At 36.4% G+C, this 6,000-nt stretch overlaps 1 protein-coding gene across 1 annotated transcript in view; it reads right to left on the reverse strand.

Annotated features, from left to right (window-relative positions):
* The window catches only part of FEZ2 (fasciculation and elongation protein zeta 2), a 232,337-nt gene extending 228,292 nt beyond the window's left edge, over positions 1-4,045 (reverse strand). The window contains exon 1 of the mRNA XM_045549386.1: positions 3,987-4,045. The gene's annotated coding sequence lies outside the window, so the exon portion shown is untranslated. The remainder of the gene's footprint in view (positions 1-3,986) is intronic.
* Positions 4,046-6,000: the final 1,955 nt, after the last annotated feature.

Consider the following 6,000-nt stretch of genomic DNA (forward strand, 5'->3'; position numbering starts at 1 on the left):
ATCTCAGGAACCAAAATACTTTGCAAGCTCTTCCCAATGACATTAAGAAAAAAAAAAGAGTGTGAGTAAAGTAATGAGATTTGAGGAGAAGTAAAAAGAATCGGTATTCCTACTTTCCAAAAGCACAGAGAATGGAGAAGCTCAGTAATAGTTCTCCTCAGTTACTGACCCAGGAATCTTCAGACAGGATTTTTCTTTTAATTTTGAGACAAGTCTCACTCCGTTGCCTGAACTAGAGTGCCGTGGCATCAGCCTAGCTCACAGCAACCGCAAACTCCTGGGCTCAAGCAATTCTCCTTTCTCAGCCTACAGAGTAGCTGGAACTACAGGTGCACGCCACCATGCCCAGCTAATTTTTTCTATTTTTAGTTGTCTGGCTAATTTCTTTCTATTTTTAGTAGAGACAGGGTCTTGCTCTTGCTCAGGCTGGTCTTGAACTCCTGACTTCAAGTGATCCTCCCACCTTGGCCTCCCAGAGTGCTAAGGATTACAGGCATGAGCCACCACACCCAGCCTTCAGATGGGATTTTGAGCAAATTTTTGTTCCTTCTCATCTTCAACTTGCCATGGATATTGAGTGTGAAGAATTATTTAAACACAAGAATTATTAATTTATGATTTATGATCCTAGAGCCCAACAGTGAGCAGGCTATCATCTGTTGTAATTTTTGCTTGATTACAACACTGAACCTTTCATATATATGCAGGGCATCTTCACAATTTGTAATGCAGATGACAAGCAACACTGACCAGCACGAGCATAACTAATCTTACTAACTGCCAAGGAGCTGAGAGGAAGCTAAAGAGATGGACTGGAAGCTCTATGTCGTTGAGCAGGAAGAGTATGGAGAGACAGACACAAAGAACCTCCCTCCCCCTGCCTTCACAGTGCACTGACAACTCATCTGCCTCCATACAGTCCTCAGAGCAGAGACCAGGTGCCTTCCACCGCTTTGGGAACAGCCACCACGTAGAGTTCCTAGCAGCTTAGCCCTAGTGAATAAAGACCACAACACACACAAGGGGCCAGATTATCAGAGAGGGGGAAAACCCAACAGAGTAAGCAGAAAAAGTTTTTAATGAAATAGAATATGTGTGCAACACATAACTTGAAAAAATGAGGACCACATCAGTAGATTCAATTACAGCACACACACACAAATATTTCCTGAAACTTTAAAAATAAAAGGGGGAAGGTCATGTGTGAGATCTGAATTAGTGGCCTGAAAGTGGAAGAAATATCTCAAACCGTAGATCAAAAATAATTCCTTAACCAGAGAATTTTTTAAAAAACCACCCACTTCCAGACAAGAAAAGTGACATTCAAGATAAAAAGATTCTAACTAGCATCAGACTTTTCATCTGCAACAATGGAAGCCAGAATATGGTGAATGATTTTTAGGCTACTGTATATGACCCCAAAATACTATACCCAATCAAGATACCACTTACGTATTAGGATGAAAAAAAGAGTTGTGGCTAACCAAGGATTCAGAGAATATATTATCCCATTTAAGGAAAACACTGAGAACTAAACAAGAAATGAATTGGAACAGACTTCAGGCTACAGGAAGGCAAAGCAAGCAGAGAAAAAATAGGGGTGAGCAATAAATCTTGATATATGTATGCATATATATGATATTTTATATATATATATATGATGTTAAATATATATGAATAAGTTCAAGAGCCATGGAGGCAAACTAAAATGCAAGAGGCAGCCCTACATGACAAAGAATTGTCCCACCTAAAATGCCAAAATGCCCCCTGAAGGAACACTGATCTATATCATGGTTCTCTATCAAAATAAATATGCAAGGTAAATGCTAGGTAAGGATTATTGATACAAAAGAAGACATTAAAATGAAAATTTTAGTAGTCTAGAACTATGGAAATTAAGTTTTATTATCAAAACCTAAGCAGACAGAGGATGGGGAAAGGGAAAGTAGAAGCATCTTTAAGTATAATACTTATTTTGGGGAGGCAAAGGAAGTGAAAGTATTCTAAAAATCATGGTTTTTTGGGTCTTTGTGAAGGAATAGTGATTTGGCTGTTTCATATAATAACAGAAAAATATGATTACGAACACTAGGAAAGAGAAGATAATTACTGGAAGAGAAAGGCACAGTAGAAATCCCACATTAACATGAGAAAGAAAGGAAATGAATAATGACGTGATCAAACCAGCAAAAATAAAAGAAAAAGAAGAAACAATGAAGTAAAACAAATCATAAACATAATAGAACAAAATCAGTGAACACACTTAATACACCCACTGAAAGAAACTACCAGGCAGCTAAAAAAATGAGAACTAGAAACAGGCAGCTTACAGGAAACACACTTCAAACAAAGGGATGAAAAATGGTTGAAAATACACAGTGAGATATCACTTATCCCCAGTGAGAATGGCCTTTATCAAAAAGTCCCCAAACAATAAATGTTGGCGTGGATGCGGAGAGTTAGGAACACTCATACACTGCTGGTGGGACTGTAAACTAGTGCAACCTCTGTGGAAAGTAATACAGAGATACCTTAAACAGATACAAGTAAACCTAACATTTGATCCAGCAATCCCACTACTGGCATCTACCCAAAAGAACAAAAGACATTCTATAAAAAAGACATCTGCACTCGAATGTTTATAGCAGCACAATTCACAATTGCAAAGACGTGGAAACAACCCAAGCGCCCATCAATACATGAGTGGATTAATAAGATGTGGTATATGTATACTGTGGAGTTCTACTCAGTCACAAAAAACAATGATTTAGCACCTCTTGTATTATCCTGGATAGAGCTGGAGCCCATTCTACTAAGTGAAGTATCCCAAGAATGGAAAACAAGCACCACATGTACTCACCGTCAAATTGATATTAACTGATCAACACTTAAGTCTATATATAGTAGTAATATTCATCAGGTGTTGGGCAGATGCAGGGGGAGGGGATGGGTGTATGTGCACCATCTGGGGATGGACACACTTGAAGCTCTGACTCAGGTGGTGCAAAGGCAATATATGTAACCTAAACATTTGTACCCTCATAATACGTTGAAATAAAAAAGAATTTTAAAAAATGGTTGAAAATAGGCTGGGCGCAGTGGCTCATGCCTGTAATCCTAGCACTCTGGGAGGCCGAGGCGGGTAGATTGCTCGAAGTCAGGAGTTCGAGACCAGCCTGAGCAAGAGCGAGACCCCGTCTCTACTAAAAGAAATAGAAAGAAATTATCTGGCCACCTAAAAATCTATATAGAAAAAATTAGCTGGGCATATAGAGTGGACTGAGGGTTATATATCAGACAAGGAGGAATATAAATTTAAAAGCATGATGTAAGATAAAAGTAAAGATGAAAGGCACAATCAATGAAGTTACAGGAGTCATAAACCTGCATGTGCCCAACAAGATAGTAACTAAATATATACAGCACGAACTATTAACAATGTAAGGAAAGTTTGATAAAAATATTGTGCAACATTTCAATAGACTTTTCATAACTAAATATCTCTCAGAAAAAAGTAAGAATATAGAATTGAAAAACAAAATCAACAACCACTTCACTGATATTTACGGAACCTAAAATCCCTCAAATGGAAAATACACACATGTAGGTCAATAATATTTACAAAAACCAATAGTACACTCAGTCTCAAATAAAACCTTCAATTTTAAATAGAAGATTTTACAGGACACATTCTCTGATCACGAAAAACGAAAATTAGACATAAGTAACAAAATTGATTTTTTTAAAATTCCTTAATTCCTTGAAGATTAAGAAACACACATATAGATAAGCGTTGGATAAAAAGAATAAAAATGAAAGTTACAAGAAGCATAAATATAGTCCTACAGAAAAAAAACGCAAAAACCTAGAAGAAATTATCTCCTACAAAATATAAACTATCTCCTACAAAATATAAACCATCAAGATGAATCCAAGAAGTGGATATTTTGAACCAAAGACATTAGAAAAGCGATTAAAGACCTTACCTTTACAAATGAATGCCTCACAGACCAAAAGACATGTCAGCCAAGTTCCACCTAATCTTTAACAGATAATTTCAATGATCCATTATTTAAACAATTTTAAACTGTAGAAAAAAATGAAAAGCTCCCCAATTCATTTGGGAGCTGCTTGTTTGCTGAGTGCAAAGGTCGGCTGAAAACAGCTGACCTGTATGGAAGTTGTTAAAGAAATTAACAAACAGCCCTGACCATTTGCACGTGTCCCTGGAAATAATATGGGGAGGAACTTAGCTCAGGAGGCCATTTTCTCCTTTAGATTTTGGTCTCTCCCTTTCTCTCTAAACACCATGTGTTTCGAGTAATTATTTATTCCTTTGCTACTGAGCTCAGGAGTGGAAAAAGTAGCCGCAACACCTAGACAAAGAAACATCACCAGCACTCCAGAAATCCCCCTCACACTCCCATTTCAGACACAACCTCCTCCCCTACCTGCCACGAAGGACAACCACTTTCCTGACCTGTAACAGCACAGATTAGTTTTGCCCATTTTTGCACTTTATATAAATAAAAGCATACAGTGCTCTTTTATACCTGGCTCTTTATGCTCGATATGTTTGTGAGATTCATCCATAAGTGGCATGTAGTTATGAACTGCTCGTTCCTACTGCTGTATGATATTGCATGGTTTTTGTTTTTTTGTATTTTTTTTAAGTTTTTAATTCTTATGGGTACATAATCCTTGTATATCATTATAGGATACAAGTTATGTTTTGATACAGGTATACAATGTGAATTAATCAAATCAGGGTAATTGGGGTATCCATCACCTTAAGCATTTATCAATATTTCATGTTAAATACACAAAAATGTATGTCTCCACGCCACAGTTGGTGGACTTTTGGGTAGTTTCCGGTTTCAGTCTATTACGAATAGTGTTGCTATAAACATTCTAGAACATATCCTCTTAGTGAACACACGTATGCATTTTATTGGGTGTATACCTTTCCTTTTCTTTTTTTTTTTAGAAACAGGGTCTGGCTCTGTCAAATTGGATGTATACTGGCAGAATTATTAGATTCCATGATACGAATATTTTCAGCTTTAGTTAATTCTGCCAAAGGGTTTTTCAATTTACATTCTCAACAGTAGTGGATGAGCCTTTTGATTACTCCCACACCCTTGCCAGCCTGTGTACTTTTTACATCTAACAGTCCATTAAAGAAAACTATAGACTAATCTCACTTATGAATATGCATGCTAAATAAAGCTCTAAATAAAAGATTAACAATTGAAACAAAGATTTATAAGGAAAGAATAACACATTATGACAAAGTAGGCTTTATTCCAAAGAGGCAAGCGCATTTTATGCCAAGAACTTTATAAATATAACTTAGTCAACAGCTTAAAGGAGAGTAACACGTGATCATATCAAAAGATGCTGAGAAGGCATTTGATAAAATTCAGCAGCTATTCCTAATAAAATCTCTTAGCAAAACAAGAAAGAACCTATTTAAATAAGATAAAGATTATTTACCAAATAGCAACATAAATATTCTAAATAACTAAATACCAAAACCATTTTAACTAAAGTTGGGATACCCACTATCACCAACAGAATATTGGAGTTTCTAGACAACCAAATTTCAGAAAAGATCTGTCAAACATTGGAAGACAGTTATTTTTGTGAATGTCACAATTATATGTCTAAAAATCCTGAGAGATTCTAGTGAAAAACTGCTAGAATTAGAAGATTTAGTAAGCATATGCAGTAATTTTGTTGTACACAAGTATACAGAAACAATAGGTTTTCCCTCTATTTGTAATAAACTGTTAGAAATAAAAGTGGGACCAGGCGCAGGGGCTCATGCCTGTAATTCTAGCACTTTAGGAGGCTGAGGTGGGAGGATCACTTGTGGCCAGGAGTTTGAAACCAGCCTGAACAACACAGGGAGACACTGTATCTACAAAAAAAATTTTAAAATTAAAAAAAAAAATGAAACTGGGAAAAAAAAATCATTCGCAATAATGACAAAAAGGC

This window comes from Lemur catta, chromosome 4 (assembly GCF_020740605.2).
Source record: "Lemur catta isolate mLemCat1 chromosome 4, mLemCat1.pri, whole genome shotgun sequence".
Classification (NCBI taxonomy): Eukaryota; Metazoa; Chordata; class Mammalia; order Primates; family Lemuridae; genus Lemur; species Lemur catta.